The 18,688-nt window shown below is 45.4% G+C and overlaps 1 pseudogene across 1 annotated transcript; it reads right to left on the bottom strand.

Annotated features, from left to right (window-relative positions):
• Positions 1-16,526: 16,526 nt before the first annotated feature.
• LOC308511587 (tryptophan--tRNA ligase, cytoplasmic-like) lies at positions 16,527-17,969 on the bottom strand (annotated as a pseudogene). Its single transcript has 2 exons — positions 17,963-17,969; positions 16,527-17,856 (listed from the first exon to the last, which is right to left on the bottom strand). The product of its transcript is annotated as a tryptophan--tRNA ligase, cytoplasmic-like (transcript).
• Positions 17,970-18,688: the final 719 nt, after the last annotated feature.

Below are 18,688 nucleotides of genomic sequence, written 5' to 3'. Positions count from 1 at the left end.
CCGGGACTGCCTTCCCGAGAGCCGAGGGGGCCTCCCTGCCCCGTGCCCGGATGCCCATGGCCACATTGCCCGTGCAAAACGGGCACCTCAGTTCCATGTTCAAGGTCCGCTGTCTCTTCAAATAAAGTCTTTGGTTCTTAAATAAATAAGGGTCTTTCTCTGATTCCTCTGAGCAAATACATTTACTTTTAAACCGGTATCCAGGAGTCTCCACCCAGGCCTCAATTAGTGCAGCTCGGGTCCCTAGATGGAGAGAGGAGGGATTCCATGGGACCCTTAGGGAGGGAGGAGGGATTCCATATGATCCTGATGGAAGGAGGAGGGATTCCATAGGATCCTGACGGAAGGAGGTGGGAGGAGGGATTCCATAGGACCCTGATGGAAGGAGGAGGGATTCCATAGGATCCTGACGGAAGGAGGAGGGAGGAGGGATTCCATAGGACCCTAATGGAAGGAGGAGGGATTCCATGGGACCCTGGATGGAGGGAGGAGGGATTCCATAGGATCCTGATGGAAGAGTGAGGAGGGATTCTATAGGACCCTGACGGAGGGAGGAGGATTCCATACTATCCTGATGGAGGGAGGAGGGATTCCATAGGACCCTGATGGAGGGAAGAGGGATTCCATAGGATCCTGGTTGGAGGAGGTAGGATGGAGTACAAAGGAGCCAGATGGAGGGATGGAGAAAGGATTCCATAGGATCCAGTTGGAGGGAGGGAGGAGGGATTCAATAGGATCCTGGAGGGAGGAGGGAGGAGGCAGTCCATAGGACCATGGATGGAGGGAGGAGGAATACCATGGGACCCTGATGGAGGGAGGAGGGTTTCCATAGGACCCTGGATGGAGGGAAGAGGAATTCTCTAAGACCCTGGAGGAAGGAAGGAGGGATTCCATAGGACCCTGATGTAAGAAGGAGGAGGGATTCCATATTACCCTGAATAGAGACAAGAGGAATTCCTTAGGATCCTGCTGGAGGTGGGAGGAGGGATTCCATAGGACCCTGATGGAGCGGGTAGTGATTCCAGAGGACCCTGGATTGAGGAGGGAGGAGGGATTCCAAAGTACCCAGATTGGGGGAGGGAGAAAGGATTTAATAGGATCCTGTTGGGTGGAGGGAGCAGGGATTCCATAGGACCCTGGATTGAGGGAGGAGGGATACCAAAGGACCCTGATGGAGGTTGGGAGGAGGGATTACTTAGGATCCTGGATGGGAGGAGGAATGATACCATGAGACTCTGATGGAGGGAGGAGGGATTCCATAGGACCCTGGATGGAGGGAGGAGGGATTCCATAGGACCCTGGATGGAGGGAGGAGGGATTCCATAGGACCCTGATGGAGGGAGGAGGGATTCCATAGGACCCTGGATGGAAGGAGGAGGGATTCCATAGGACCCTGGATGGAGGGAGGAGGGATTCCATAGGACCCTGGATGGAGGGAGGAGGGTTTCCATAGGACCCTGGATGGAGGGAGGAGGGATTCCATAGGACTCTGATGGAGGGAGGGAGGAAGGATACCATGAGACTCTGATGGAGGGAGGAGGGATTCCATAGGATCCTGGATGGAAAGAGAGATGGGGATGCCATAGGATCCTGATGGAGGGAGAGAAGGAGGAGGGATTCCATAGGACCCTGATATAGGGAGGGAGGAGGGATTCCATAGGATCCTGATGAAGGAGGAAGGAGGGATTCCATTCGACCCTGATGAAGGAGGAAGAAAGGAGTCCATTGGACCGTGATGGAGGGAGGAGATATTCTATAGGACCCTTTGGAGGAGGGAGGAGGGATTCCATAGGACCCTACATGGAGTAGGAGGTATTCCATGGGACCCTGCATGGAGAAGGAGTTATTGCATGTGAAACTGGATGGAGGAGGAGGTATTCCGTGGCACCTGGAAAAACACTAAATTCACCTACCCTTATAAACAATGTATATGAGGGTGCACTCAGGTGGAAGGTCTTTGGCCCTTTGAATGTGGGTGAATGTTCATGCTAAACATATAAAACATATCCTTAAAATCACAGCTGTGCTTACCTCTGGGAAAAGGGTTAATAGAATGGGATTGGGCAGGGACTAAAAGAAAGGATTCTTGTATTTAACCTACAGTTTTTGGTTTACAAAAATATGCAGATATTAATATTTGGTAACATCTGGGCAGCAGGGTGGAGACCCCTTACTCTAAGATCAGATTAAATGAAATTGCAACACTGCGGATGGTCCTTGGTCAATTGTGAGAGTAAATAGCTGCTCTGTGAAGAGCAGATCTGTTTTAACTTGCTCAGCTCTAACCCTCCCCTACCCCTACTTACATAGGACAGTAAAGATCTTTGGCATCTGAGCCTTTTAATCTCCCCAAACTACACTCTAAGACGGTGAATGAATGTAAGACAATTACAGACCTGCAGAGAAGGGAAACAATAGGACACATTTTCCTAGAAGGAAAAAACACTAGTGTTCCAATGTGAGAAATATTGTGCTTGCTTTGGCATCAGAAAGTGTTTCTATCCTACCTGTAAGCTCTATGCCATGTATCCCCAAGGAGAAAGAAACTGAATAACTGACACACTCCACTCTCCCATTTTGAGCAAAACCCTAGTAGTGAAATGGACATCACAATTCTAGATCTGATCCATGCTACTTACCGAGGTGAATCAAGTAAGTCCTTTATTCATAAATATAAATGGAAAAGGTTTGCCAGATGTATGAGGAGGGTAAAATAGAGGATCACAATAAACACACAAAACTATGTCATTGTGGGGAAAAACTCAGATAAAATATTGAAATAAAAGATAATTTTACTAAAAATTCAAATTCCTATTCTCAGAATTTTAAGGGAAGAAAATAGATTTACAAAATTAAAATAAAATGTCTACTATAGAAGGAAACAATTAGAGGACAGATGAAGTACTTGCAAGATAGTAATATTTGCAACAGCATGGATTGACCTGGAGAGTATTATGCTAAATGAAATAAGCCAGTCAGAGAAAGGTCAAATATCACATGATCTCACTTATATGTGTAATCTAATGAACAAAATGAATCCATGAACAAAATAGGTCCAGAAACAATGTCATTTTGATTTTTTTTAAAAAAATGAAAACTAAAAGGGGAAGTTAGTGGAATAATCTGATGTTGAAAAATGTTGCTACATTACAAGGTATTGGAATTATCTTAAATGTGCTTATTATAAGTGATCAAAGTTATGGTAACAACTACCTGTAAGACTCAATCTTCACATGCTGTCTATTTAAGAAGCAAAAAATGGGACAATTTAGAAAGGTAAGTACTCTACATCAGTAATCATTCTTCTGAAATATTTGCTTTGGGAGATGGTAAACAAGTACAGCAGGCCCTTTTTCAATAGCCATATTTCCTAATGTTAACTGCCATTGCCAGAGTCGGATGAATACTTGGAAGATGCTGATGTTCATACAGTAATGTAACCTCTTGTATTTAAGAGTGAAGAGAGCTCTAGAATCATTATTTGGAACACCTGAGGCTCATTCATTATATTTCATTGGTTAAATATATATATTCATTTTAGAGAGCTAGGGAGAGGGAAAGAGGGATAGAAACATGTGATGAGAGAGAATCATGGATCAGCTGCCTCTTGTAGGCCCCTACTGGGGATTGAGCCTTCTTGCCCGCACCACCTGGGCATGTGACCTTCACCAAAATGTTACCTGGGACACTTCAGTCCCCAGGCTGAGGCTCTTGGCGAAACTTTTGAGCTCGGCGTGTCAGCATTTTGAAAAACCCTAACTTAACTCTGGTGCCGTGTCACATATAGAAATTTTTTGACAGTTGCAACCATAGTAAAAAAAAGATTTATAGTTTGGTATTTATTTTATATATTTAAATGCCATTTAACAAAGAAAAATCAGCCAAAGAAATGAGTTCGTGTGTCACCTCTGACACGCGTGTCATAGGTTCTCCATCACTGCTATCCAATGGTCCAAAACAGCCAGGATTCACTTGATAATTTCAATAACGGGTACATGTAATTTCTGTTGCACATCTATCTTTCCTCTGGAAAAAGTATATCTCATATGACAAATGGGGACAATAGTGAACTTTTAAAGGCGTTTGAATATACTGGGAATTACCTTTTGGCTAGTTGTCATTTTTCCTATGAAAATGACACTTCGTTCTTATTCTTCAATGGAGATATTCTCCCATTGCTTCATACTGCAGTAAACAATAATATTAATAATGATATTAATAATAATACTAATTTACAAGCAATGATTTCTAAATTAGATCGAGTTCCCATTGAATCGTGGTCACTGATTTTCTATTCCTTAGCTTCATATTTTAACTTATACCAACCATCTTAAGTCATCTTCGCTGTATTAATATATTTAATTCTTTTTCATTGATTTGCAATCTCAGCCTGCTTCACTTAACACTTACTCAGAAAGAATGTACTTCAAGGGTGAAGTCTGAAGAAAATCTTTAAAATAATCAGATGGCAAAAATTGATGGGAATTTTATTATAGGGAAAATATAGTGTTTGTTTCTTTAATTGCAATAGTTTGAGTATTGGACACACTGCCTCATACAAAAGGAGAATTGAACCAATGTATGCTGAATAACTAAATGAATTAAAAATGTATTTGAGGACAAGATTCAAGTTGCTGCCATGGTTGACGAATTACATCTAATCTGTAATTTATGTATTAGTGTATTATTGGCTATTGAAAGGGCGAGGGCTATGCCCTCTATCTTGCCCTGGATCCTCCATGTTGGGGCAGAGGCAGAGGAGTGCCTTCTTCCCGGAGGTCCAGGCCCCTGCTGGCCACGCCCGGGAACAAGACCCAACTTGGCGCCTGGCCAATTGGAGGGCCCACAGTCAGCTCCCCTCCCCTCACTATTAAAAGCCCTGATTTTCTCGTGAGTAGCACTCGGTTTCCGGTCTCTGCGTCGACTGGAGGCCCGGGTCGGGTTAGCTAACTCAATAAAGGACCTTCTGCTTTTGCATCGGACTGGCTCCCTGGCATGGTTTCTTGGGGATCTTGAATTCTGGGCATAACATTTTGGGGGCTCGTCCGGGATCCCCAACACCAGCGATGGGACGCCCAGTCCGGAGGGCCTGACTGACCGCGGTAGGTCTCTTGTTTTGTTGATGTCGTGTGTTTTGTGTATCTATCCAGTGTGAGCTCACTTCTGAAATCTGTAAATGCCTGTAAATGCCTGTAATAATGATCTGAGTGGATGCACGGGATCAACAGGTGGGAGGAGCCGAGGGACGCCTCGCTCCTCCATCTGAAGGGGTATAGCTTTGCTTCCGCGGAGTCGGAAGGTCTGTAGGAATCCCCTTAATCTGAGACAGGCAAGGAGGAGTCGGGGGGCGCCCAGATCCTCCATCTGAAGAGGGGAAATTTTGCTTCCGCGGAGTCGGAAGGTCTGTACGAACCCCTCAATCTGAGAAAAGGCAGGTCGCTCCTGCTGGTTGGCGCGCAGCCAACGTCTGGCTTTCGTTTTGTTTTTTTTTTGTTTTGTTTTGTTTTGTTTGCTTCCATGGAGTTGGAAGGCTGTACTTTTTTGGGCCCTTTAGTTGTTTGTGTTTCCGTTTTGTTTTGTGGACTTGCTGGATTAATAATTTCAAGGAGAATGGGGGAGGCTTTAGAGCTCCCTCAGGAATGGGGAAGTTGTTAGGAATTGAATGGATTGTTTAAACTCTGAATGAATGTCTGGTGAAAGTGTATGAATGTGGAGGGAGGGGGACTGCTCTCACCCCTCCTTTGTGTGGCGGTCGGGCGGCTGCCTGAGTGAGGGTCTGTGGAAACAGGTCACCCCCTCCCCAAGTATTCTAAAATTAAAATCCTTCTTGTAATTGAAAAGCGTTTACAAATTTATAAATGCATCCGGGATTTCTGTGCACATGTAAAGGGAAAAGGCCAGTTTAAAAACAAGTGCGCATAGTTTTGAGCTGGACTTGACCTTTTGCTGTGTACAGAATAAAAAACCGGGGATGTTTTGGTCTTAAAAATGGCAAAGTTGAACCTAAGAAAGAAATACAGGCTGGTTTCTCAAGGCCATTTAAAGTAACTCTTTTGAAATTTCCCGCCCTGAGGCAAGCACCACCAGGAAGTTGATAGTCAAGTTTAACATGTGAATAGCTATGATTTTGTTTCTTGACTTCCCCAACAGGAAAATTGTGACCATTTTAGCAGCTATGCCAGGCTTATTGGCTGGAAACTTAAAGCTTTTAAGTTCAAATCATCTAAAAGCATTGAAATTTATAATACTGAAATGTTGATCTGAGTATGCCTAATATGAGGTCTAAATGATAGAAGTTAATCTGTTAATTGAAAATGCCTTTGCTTATTAATCTGATTGAGAAGAGAGGATTGATTTTGTGACCTCAACTGAAGATTTTTAATACAAAAACCAGTTTAAACTTAATATTCTTCAAGATAATTATAAAGGGTATAAACAGCTAATGAGATTTCTGTTTGTCTACAATATAATGTTGGCCATCTATCTTTTAGGAATTTTGGTTTCCTCTTCCCTTGTTTATTGTGAGAATAAGGAAATCATCTTTTCTGTTAGAGAACAGTTTAGACAGCCGCCACTTTGAGCTGCCTGACTTGGCAGCCGCCATGTTGGCCGCATGGCCTGCCGCGCCCCTGGGGGCCGCCATCTTGGAACAGCCCCGCCCTCTGACTTGGCCAATCACAAGGGGGGTGTCTGCTCACTGGGGCAGGATGGAATTTCAGGGGTGGAGTTTTAAGGCGGAGTTTTACCTCGGAAATGCGGATGGGGCAAAAAGTGTGCTAGCCTCGCGGATTTATTTAATACTTAATAAATTAGCAATCACGGTCTTAATATAATTTCAGTGGTATGATAGACCAATGTTTTGAGCAGTTGGCTTTATAAGAGCCGACAATAGAGCTCGTATTTCTTAAAAGGCTTGTAGATAGAGACATTTTTAAAAGACATATATCATACACAAATTAAGAGTAATTGATTCCATGGTCAAGACTAAATCCTATTATGTTGAGAACTGTTTTTAAGTGTTGAAAATGTTTTCCTAAGTTTTACCTAGGTTACCCAAGAAAGATTTTTCTTTTTTCAGTGTCCCTTAAAATGTATTGCTAACCACCTAAGAAATGTTAAGTGAAACGTCAGAGGATCCAATGTGTTTAATCCTCTTGAAGGACATTGAATGGTTCTTTCCTTCCTCTTTAACTTTAAGGGGATTGTATAAATGGATTACTGATGTAGATTATCAAGAATCTCTAAGGGACTTGTCCTGTATCTGAAGGAATGGCTTCTAGATGGTATTCACCATCTCTGGGACTTCCGGAGGGAAGTCGAAACTCTGACTAGCTAAGGGTTCAAATCTAGCCTATCTTTCAGAAAGATAAAAAGAAAAAAAAAAGCATTCCTAGGCAGTTTTCTACCGCCTATGTTCAGGGACTTGTTCTGTATCTTGACACAACTGAAACTGATTTGTTGGTATTTTGTGATATAAATGTGGCATGCACCTCAAAGTTCTTAATGGGAAATGTATCTAGTTATCGTGTCTATTTAGTCTTGATTTCCTTGTTCAATATGAGTACCGTTTCTATCTGGATGAGACATAGGTCAAGAATCCCATCCTGGGACGTGGGAAAGGGAGGCCCCCACATCTGTTCCTGTCAGGCCTCCATCAGGGGACTTGGGCGGTGTTCCTGTTACCTGCTCAAGATCCCAAGACTGTATTTGTTTATGTAAGTGTGGAAATATATTCTGTGCTAGGTTGGGATTTTAGAATTCTGGGGTAGATTTAAAAGATATTTGTGACTTTTCTAGTCTGATTGGGACATTTAAGGGTGGGGCTCACAGTTCCTCAGGGCAGAGATTCCATGGGCCCTTCCCCCTGCCTGTGCTGAATTAAATAATAAAACGATGGACCTTAGAATCTGTAAAGGTGGGCGGGAATGAAGCTGGTCAAATGTACCCACTTCTGGTGCACTCCCTTGAAAGAGGCCTGGTTGCTGCTCTGCCACAAAGGGAACTGGTAGAAAGACAAAAAGCAGAGTGTTGTAACTGATAAACAGGGTTACCTAGAAGCCATCAGGACTTTGAAGTTCTAATCTGACTCAGAGACTGGCGCTTTAACTATCTCTTTCCTTGAGAGGGCTCCAGAGGGCGCACGAGGACATTTGGCCGCGCCTCCGCGCCATCTATGAGACCAGCCCAACACCAACTCCTCATCAGCACAGACCAGGGGATTGGGTCTACGTCTGAAGGCACTGCTGGGCAACCCTAGGGCCACGTTAGAAGGGTCCCTACACCGTGGTGCTGAAGACCCCCACCGCTCTCAAGGTAGACGGCGTCACGACCTGGGTCCATCCGGAAAGACTTCATCACCAAATGGAGCATCGATTGATCGAGATCAACGCAACCCGCAACCCGCTCAAGCTCAAGCTACGGAGTGCTTGACCTGCCTGATGCCGGTAACATGACTCGCAATCGCTCCTGTCACCAGGAGCCCCCACAATACTGTGTAATACACTTAGATAATGCCTGCATCTTCATGGACATGGCTCCAAAGAGACAAGGACCATATATAGAATCACATGTTTAGTGGTAGATTTGGCCACCTGAAGCAGCCATGATGCCAATATTATGTTTCATTGTATTGATATGTTATATTAACTTTTGATTCTTTTGCAGGTTTGAATGTATGTTGGCTGTCCTGGAAGGGAGCTGTGTGGGGTGACCCCCAAAAGTAAAGGGTGTCTAGCTGCCAAGAGGACAAGTGCCCAACTGGGCAGGGAAGGGTGCCCATCAGGTTTTGGTCTCTGTTGAGAGACAGCTAACAGTTGACAGCCTGTAATACTGTCTTGCAGGCCTGAGTCACCATGCCCATGTCAGGGGTAGTAAAGCTGGAAAAAGCCTGTTTAGACTAGAAAGTCTGAGGCATGGTTACTGTTTTGTTTTAAATCCATGAAAAGAAATTAGCAAGGAAAGTCAGAAAATCTTAGAGTAAATCAGTATGTTTTTCTCCTTATGTAATTCCTCCGAAATCTGGCAATGCTAAGTAAGTACGTGTCTTTGCATAGATTCAGTAAGACTGGTTCCTAATAGTGGTTTTATTAACGGAAAACTTTGACTGGAGTATCATGTTTTAAAGAGCCCTGTCTGAGCTCTAAAGACTTGAAGCCACTAAGAATGCCACGAAGAAAGCCTGGTATCCTGCCTGGGAGCCCTGAAAATGGCTGGCGCTGGAGCGTCAGGCCCATGCCCTACCATCACTGGCGGTTGGTAAGAGTAGAAGGGGAGCAGTAAAGATGCCTCTGCATCCCTGCAGAACCCCCACACACTCTGGGCCGCAACGAGTAGGAGGGCTACTGAGATGGGCCTTAAAGCCTGGAGCGTGGGCTCAGGTGGAGTTGCTACAGGTGAGGGATTCACCTAACTCAGCAGATACTGCAGGCAGGCCTGATGGCAGCTGGATGGCTTGGCTTCCTGGTCCTACGGGGCACATTAAGGTTCAACCATGAAATTCCAGCAAAGGCAGTCAGTTACCATTCTTGTTGTGTTTATGCAAACATCAGGACAGTAAATAAATTAATCTTGATTTGGCTTTTTAATAGCCATGGAGGAATTTTAAGAAGAAAAATCCTATTTCAATAGAAGTTGTTAAAGCTAAAATGATTTCTTTCCCTTCCACCGGACCATTTGTTAAGTGTATAAAATAGTTCAGTTGATAGTTCTGTGTGCTCACTATGGGCCCCTAGCGATGGTGAAATAAAAGTGCAGTCTGTCTCATGATTGAGCCAGAAGTTCCAAGACAAGGGGGGAATGAAAGGGCGAGGGCTATGCCCTCTATCTTGCCCTGGATCCTCCATGTTGGGGCAGAGGCAGAGGAGTGCCTTCTTCCCGGAGGTCCAGGCCCCTGCTGGCCACGCCCGGGAACAAGACCCAACTTGGCGCCTGGCCAATTGGAGGGCCCACAGTCAGCTCCCCTCCCCTCACTATTAAAAGCCCTGATTTTCTCGTGAGTAGCACTCGGTTTCCGGTCGCTGCGTCGACTGGAGGCCCGGGTCGGGTTAGCTAACTCAATAAAGGACCTTCTGCTTTTGCATCGGACTGGCTCCCTGGCGTGGTTTCTTGGGGATCTTGAATTCTGGGCATAACAGCTATGACCAAGAAAAAGCCATGCTGCATTGAAATTGTAAAACACCTAATGCTACATGCTAAGGAGTTTACTATTTATTTTTTGGAATTTGAAGTAGATGGTTGTGAGGTGGCCCAGAAAAGCGAACGAAGAGAACAAAGAGAACCCAGTGAATCAGAAAGAAAAAGGAGAAGTTTATTTGCATTCTCGGGCGAGACCCACTGACCCAAAAGGTGGGGTCAGTGAATGTCGCGCCTCCAGGGAGGGAGGGGGATCTTTTTATTCAGGTGTTTGGTGAGGGCGGGGGGGCCTGAACTGAGGAAGTCTGCACCACAGGGATCATCATGACATTCAACTGAGAAAAGTCTCAGCTGCAGGGGAGTGGGCGGAATATTCAGGACGAAGTTCTTATCTTATCTGTGTGGGGGTATGTGACTTCAGGGAGAAGAAGCTGGTATCTGTGTCTGGCACGTTGATCTGTGAGAAATTTCAGGGGAAGTCCATTATCTCATCACATGCCTGCATGCATCCGAACCTGGGCTCTCTCCGACCTAACAATGGTTATCCTGAGTATTAGGGAAAAAAGAAAAATAGATTGGTATGGATTTTAGAAGAGGCATTTGTTTCAATAATGTCGGTGTGATCTATAATTTCTAATCATGGACAATAGCAACAATTTACGGTACCAGGAGATGGACAGCCCCACTTCACAAAGGGCTTTCCATCTCCTGAAGATGTGAACACTTGTGGCCCTCGGGCGGGCTTTCTCCCCGTGATAGCTCAGAAGTCGTGGGAGACCTTTGATAAGGCAGACTCACAAATTGATGGAGATGAAACAAAAAAAGAGGAAATTATATTTTCTGTTCTGGCCAAAGTAGAGTAACAGGGATCAGATTTATGCCCTGGAACACCTGGAAAAATAATGAAATAAAGTAAGATAAATTTATGAAAGACACTGGACATCAGGAAGCAGGGACGGATGCCTCACAGATAGGAAATAAATGAGGTAACTCCTATGATGGCTCCACATTCCTTCCATTTCTAGACCACAGCTCAGAGAGGCAAAGACCAGCAGTCACGCTATGTAGAGGAGATGGAGCTAAGACACTATAGAGAAGAAGGTGGGTAGAGATCTCAAGGCAGACAACCAGAGAGCAAAATGAGAGAAAGAGAGGGAACTCCAGAATCTTGCACCCCACAAGAATGATTCAGGGGATTACTGATCAGCTCTTGTGTGAATACATTATTAGAAGCCAGGAAAGAAACCACTGGAAAGAATTCTTGATACCTGACACTCACACAGGGCCTGCAATAGTGACCTTTACTGTCAGCCAGACTAGAAGATCTCTAGATGCACAGCCATTGAATAATTTACATGGAAGGGTCTTGCTTCAGTAGTGAGGAACAGTTAATTAACCATACCACATGGTCTAACAGTATTTAGCCATGGACTATAATAGGGAACTGCTCTGTTTATTTAAATCAAATCTTAAAAAGGACCCCAAAGAATCAAACTATTTCCAAGAAACACAACAGTATCCAAAAAGGGCAAATATTATTTGTAAAAAGAAAATGGATGGTGAACAACACATGGGTTTTAAATAAAGTCAGGATCAGTAGTAGGAACACTGATCTATCCTTGGTCCTCAGGATTTACTATGGCACTGTTTTTCTGCTTATGTTGAAATGTGACCTTAAAAGATAACTGATCTTGATTTCTGAGGGGGATTTTGGGTGCCATCTTAAGTTGTATACCCAATGCCTCACTCACCTCACCCATATTTGGGCAAATACCAAAACCTGAGGGCTGTGAGAACATAGAAAAAACATGGCTCTCAGTATCTCCCGCCTATCGATTGTTACCTATAATTTATCCAGGAGAAATGAAAGTACTTGTATGAAGTTGTGAACACGTGAAATATTCGTGGCCCCTTGATTTGCAAACAGCCGCCCAAGGGAGTGGACCTGTGTTCCAAGCTCTTGTCAGCCCAGGGAGCACAGAAGGCCTTTGTAGAGAACATTGAAGCCAGCCTGACCCAGCATCCCTTGGCAAACTGCCCTAATCTGGAGGAAGCTCTCTCTCCAGACCTCCTGCTCAAGGTCCTGGAAGTGCTAGATCCTGACAGGAAGCTGGAGGACATGTGGGCGTTTTGTGAGGGCACCAAGGAAAGAAAGAAGACCCCCACACACCTGTGTGAAGAACATCCTGAGGAGGTCAACCTGGAGCCTCTCCAGGCAGTGAACCTGGAACCTCCCTAGAGAGTGAACCTAGAACCTTCCGAGGTAGTCCACCTGGAATATCCCTGGAAGTTCAACATGCAACTTCCCGAGGAGGTCAACCTGGAACTTGAATACCAAGCATACCAGGAAACGGCCAAGGAGAGCTTCCAGTCATATTTATTCAGTTTGTTTCCTGAGGAAGAGACAAATGCAGCATGCAAAATGGATATCCCCAAAGTTCCTGTGTTCCAAAAAGCAAGAAGAACAGTTCGTGAATTCTGCAGATGGATCAATGATAATTTTGGAGACATAGACATTGATGAAGAGGACATCATGAAAAAGTTTGAAATTGACTTTGATGTCCCACTCACCAATAATGCAGTCAAAATAAAGAAAATAAGCCAGCTTCCTTTGAATATCAGGCCCTGCAAACAGCTAGATGACATACAGCAGAGAAAATTCTCCCTGCAGGAAGGTAACTGGGAAAGGAAACTCCGCAAACAACAAGACCCTTATAAACCCAAACGGGAGAAGATAAGGTATGGAGCATGGTACCTGGACCCCAAATCCTGGAAAAAGCTGGTCAATGGCCAGCCTTTGCCCGACCCTGAAGCCATCCCTGACAAGGAATATTGGACCGATGGAAGGCATCTTCAACCAGACATTACTGATGAACTTTATGGACCAATTACCTTCAAAGATTTCATTGTAAGCAAGGAATACAAGATTCCAGGTGTGATTGAGAAGATGTTTAAGAGGAAGGGATGGAAATATGAGTCTGTGAAGACTCCTATACACCGAGTAATGAAACTCCTCTCCAAACCCAAAGAGGAGGATTCAGGGGAAGAAGAGGATTAGACAATTTTATATTTACTGCTCACTTGGCTAGTGTGTCTCTCTCATTTTAACATAAGTCAGAATTCACCATGAGTGCCTCACTGTGTATGGACAATTTGATTCCACAATATCTGTAAATTTAACACCTATTGCTAATAAAACTTTCTGTATGAGCTTCTGCTTGGGTTCATCAATGTGTTATGTATTTTACCAACTATGAAGTCAATACTTACATATACTCCTCTTGGTTTTTATTGCATTAGGAGTATTATATTTTTATTTAAATTATTCATTAAAAATAACCATAAGTAAAAGAATTACTTACAAAGGATCTTATTGCCCAGCCGATGTGACTCACTGTTTCAGCATCGACCTGTGAACCAGGAGGTCATGGTTTGATTGCAAGTCAGGGCATATGCCTGGGGTGCAGGCTCAATCCTCAGTGGAGGTGCAAACAGGATACAGCTGATTAATGATTCCCTCTCAACATTGAAATTTCTCTCTCTTCCTCTCTCTCTCTGTCTGAAAATCAGTAAAAATTTATTTATAAATAAATTATGCCAGCTACTGCATGGGATGAATCTCAAAATAATTGTGCAGAATGAAAGAAATGTATCGCTCCAATAATATTCAATTTATAATGCATTATGACAATTATTTTGTTAAGCACAACTTGTAACCCGTAGCCAAAGTAATTTTATGAATTTTTTGTGAATTATCTATGGCTACCTTTGCATTACAGGATGAGAATTTAGGAATTGCCACAGAGATCATATGGCCTGCAAGCCTAACATATTTCCTATCTGAATTTTTACAGTAAAATTTACTGTCCCTCTGATCTAAAAGAAAAATATATTCATACATATATTAAATCAATGATGCCACACTTTAGCTGAAGGAAAGATGATACACACTCATCTATGGAATAGAATGAAGTAAAATATTTTTATAAAATTAACTATTTAGTTAGACCTTTTGGATCATTTTTCAAATCTGCCTATTAATTTTAATATTCTTAGGGTCAAAAACCCCTGAGGTATATCAGAACATCTTATAGCCCCTGTTTCTTGTAATGCCTTTACATGTGATGACTTGTCATACAGAGATTTCCCATGATTCCAATTATGTGGATGTTAAATGTGAGGTAAGGCAGCCTGAACATGATAAAGACAGACTAACTTTCTTCCCAGCTGAAATGGCTAATAATTCAATTGGCTGTCCACAAAGGTGGTTTGGCCAGGAAACATGGTTTGTATGTCATATATATACTAGAGGCCCAGTGCACAAAAATTTGTGCACTCTGGGGGAGGGGGGGTCCCTCAGCCCGGCCTGTGCTCTCTCCAGTCTGGGACCCCTCGGGAGATAACGACCTGCTGGCTTAGGCCTGCTCCCTGGTGGCAGAGGGCAGGCCCAATCCCTAGGTGCAGCCCCTGTTCGGGCTCAGAGCAGGGCCGATTGGGGAGTTGGTGCGCTGCCCCTGTCATGCACAGAGCAGGGCAGATTGGGAGGTTTCGATGCCACCCTCAGTCATGCTCAGAATTCGCCCAATTGGGGGGTTGGGGTACCGTCCCCTGTCACACTCAAGGCAGGGTCAATGGGGAGGTTGCGGCGCCACCCCCGTCACGCACAGATCAGGGCCAATTAGGGAGTTGGGGCACTGCCCCCATCACACACAGAGCAGGGCCCATCAGGGGGTTGTGGCACCGCCCTCTATCACCCACAGAGCAGGGCCGATCAGGGGGTTGGGGCGCCGCCACTCTCACACTCAGGGCAGGGCCGATGTGGAGGTTATGGCTCTACCCCGTCACACACAGAGCAGGGCCCGTGGGGGGGAAGGGGGGGGGAGCTCCCGCCTATCAGGCACAGAGCAGGGCTGCTCAGGGGGTTGGGGCCCCGCCCCCTGTGACACACACTGCCGCAGGGCGATCAGAGGGTTTGGGCGCTGCCCCCTGTCACGCTGATCCTGGTGCTGGGAGGCATATTACCCTTTTACTATATAGGGTAGAGGCCTGGTGCATGGGTGGGGCCAGCTGGTTTGCCCTCAAGGGTGTCCTGGATTAGGGTGGGGGTCCCCACTGGGGTGCCTGGCCAGTCTGGGTGAGGGGCTGAGGGCTGTTTGCAGGCTGGGAGTGACTGATGTTCCCAACCGCTCCTTTTTTTCTTTTTTCTTTTTTATTCTGGGCCAGCTTTACCTTGAGGCTTGACTCCAGCTCTTAGGCCTCCATGGCTGAAAGTAGGTTTCTGGCCTTTGCTTACAATGTTGCGAATCTGCTGGCTGAAGTCTGGCGGTATTTGTTACAATGTTTCTTAAACTGCCTGCTCAGAGGCCTGCAGCCGCAGGCGGAGAACGTTGGTTTCCTCCAAGGATCCTCCGTCACTGAGGCAAGCAAGCCTCATGTTAGTTTCAAGCTGCCTGGCTGCCGGCCGCCACCTTGGCTGACAGTTAATTTGCATATCTCGCTGATTAGCCAATGAAAAGGGTAGCGGTCGTATGCCAATTACGATGTTTGTCTTTTATTAGTGTAGATTCCACCCCTACACCCACCCCCCATGGGACCAAGGGAAATTTATTTAGGGTATTGTGCTCAGGAGTGGACCCTGCACCTTCATGGATGGATTTCCTGGGATATTCTTCTGCTTTCCCAGACTACCCAGGGCACAAGACTGAATGTTTCCCTTGGTGCCTGGGGCTGCTGCTTGCTCTCTACAGCCCAGGACACCAGCAGGGCCCTGCTCCTTGCAATGCCTCCCAGCCAATCAAGTGTCAGGACAAAGCTTTCTACAAAGGACACCCATTCCCCTCAGCTGCCACAGGGTGGGGGCACAGCGCCTGTGCTCAGGGCCAGTCCCTGGAAGCAGCATGGGGAGGCTCAGGGAAGGGCAAAGGTTCCAGGAGAACACATGAGGTCTGGATTTCAGGAAGTGAGCTGGAAAGTTTCTCCCACAGACTCAACTTAATAAAAGCGGCCACCTGGGGCTTATACTCAGTGTGAAAAGCAGCTTTCAAGCTGGGAGATCTCTCAGTCAAAAGCATATCCAGCATTTCTGTTTGTTGTTTTTTATTGGGGGGAGGGGGGCTGAAATAGGCCTGTGCCAATTAAACTTCCTGAAATGAACACCTAGATCACAGGCTCTATAACCATCAGGCTTTAAGGGTCTATGTGGAATAGTGGGATGTTTTCCAATGGATGTCCTCCTAGGGGCGGAGCAGGCAGCTCACAGTGTTTCTTTGGAAAGGATGACACAGGGAGAAACAGTACGGACAGACACACAGAGTTACAGACACCAGGAACAGGAAGCCATGTGACAGAGCCTCTGGGTAAATTATGGTTCTTTCTGTGCAGATATAAAATGGGCGTTATTGAAAGTCATAGGACAGCTCTGGGTGGGGCAGGATCAAGAACTCTTTGACTCTCTCCTCCCTGGCCTCCTTGCACCTGGCCTGCTGCTCCGCAAGGAGGGGCTGCAGGACTTCCACGAGCTCCTTCTTGAGCTCCCAGGTGAGCATGGCTCCACTGCTGTAATCCTTCCTGATCCGCTCCAGCTTGTCTTCATCCTCCAGGAAGAAGGTCTTGTACATGAAGGACACGTCCAGGTGGCCATTTTCCCCAAACTGGTTGTGCTTCCTCGATGGTGTCTCTCCCTCCAGAAAACACATGCTTGTTGACCTTGGTCTTGATCTGCTTGGCTGTGTCTGTGAGTAGGATGGGGGAGTTGGCGTCTGTGGCATTCCTTTGGATCTGAGTCCCCTGCAGGGTGGGGAAGAAGGCCAAGAGTAGCAGGGTGGTTTAGGATAGAAGATCCTGGGTGTGACATCTATTGTCATCCTGAAGTAAGGATCCTGGTTGAAGGCACAAGGGATGAGGTCCTGGACGTCCGTCTCACCCCCCAAAGATCTGTGGGAATGAGTTGCTGAAGGAGGGAGCAGCCTGGATGGCAGGAAAGCTGATCTTCCCCTTGCAGTCACTGTCTCCAAAGCCAAAAATGCCTTTCACTTGGTTGAAGGTCATGTGATTCTCATCTTCACCATGTTCTTGTAGAAGTCTGGGCTCACCCCCACGTAGTCGAGGTCAGAGAAGATGGGGTTGTTGATGTCAAAGCCACAGGTGATGATGTCCTTGGCGTTTTCCACGGAGTAGCCATACGCCTGGTCCAGGGTCAGGTCTTCCACAGGTACTTCTACTCATCTGCTATCTGGATGAGCAAGAGCACATTCAACATGTCCTGCAGCCACTTTGTGAAAATGAACGGGATGTGGTGGCTTACATGCATGGCTTCGGAAGAGGGGCCCCTGCCCATTTACCAGCGAAACAGCTTCTTGTTTTCATAGGCATCGAGGACTTGGTTCATGTCTCTGTGTGAGAAGAAGGTGCATCTGTGCAGGAAGCGGTGCAGTCTCTGGCCCCTGGCTCTCTCTATTCTGTTTATCAGCTCTTGGTCAATGTTATTGCTTCCCAACAGACAATGAGCTTGTCATAGTCACTGCCTTTTGCACTGTTCTTCTGTTCATTTCAGGGGTCCACAAAATCCACTTCAGCTTCCATGGCACCTGGGCCACTAACCCAGGTGCAAGGTTCTCTGGAAGGCAGTGGCCTTGTAGTTCTCCCTGGTTGTCACTTTGTAGCTCATTTTTAGCAATACCAGCCTCTTTAATGCAGAATTAATTTCATCCAGGGCTGCAGGGGACACTGAAGAGGTGGCCAGTGGAATAGCTGGGATCTCTGTCCAGCTGGTCTCCTCTTTTATAGTCTTCCCCCCTCCGGCTCAGTAGTTAAGCATCTACCCATGAAATACCGGTCATGGTTCACTTTCAAGTCAAGGCACATGTCTAGATTGTGGCTCACTCCTTCTTCCTGTCTCTAAAATCAAGAAAAAATATTTTAAAAGGGTATTAAAACACAACCTTTTGAGCCAGGTAGAAATAAGTTCATATTCCAGTTTAGCCATGTTCTTATCCTGTGGTTACAGGTAGATGCTTCACAGAATATTTTGGCGAGGATGCGGAGAAATGGAAACCCAAGTACACTGCTGGTGGGAATCTATTCTTGTGCAGCCAATATGGAGTTTCCTCAAAATATTAAATATGGAACTGCCATTTGTCTCAAGTGCCCATTAGCAGATGAGTGGATAAAAATGCTGTGGTACGTTTGCACAATGAAATGCTATGTGGCAGTAATAAAGAAAGAACTCTTACCATTTGCAACAGCTTGGATAGATCTAGACCAGCCGTGGGCAAACTACGGCCCACGGGCCGGATCCGGCCCGTTTGAAATGAATAAAACTAAAAAAAAAAAAAAGACCGTACCCTTTTATGTAATGATGTTTACTTTGCATTTATATTAGTTCACACAAACACTCCATCCATGCTTTTGTTCCGGCCCTCCGGTACAGTTTAAGAACCCATTGTGGCCCTCGAGTGAAAAAGTTTGCCCACCCCTGATCTAGACAGTATAATGCTAAGCAAAATAAATCATGAGAAAGGTATGTATCTCATGTTCTTACTCATATGTGGAATCTAAT

This window comes from Myotis nattereri, assembly GCF_964212035.1.
Source record: "Myotis nattereri genome assembly, chromosome: X".
Lineage (NCBI taxonomy): Eukaryota > Metazoa > Chordata > Mammalia > Chiroptera > Vespertilionidae > Myotis > Myotis nattereri.
Note: the sequence above shows the minus strand (reverse complement) of the source record. Positions and strands in the feature narration are given on the sequence as shown.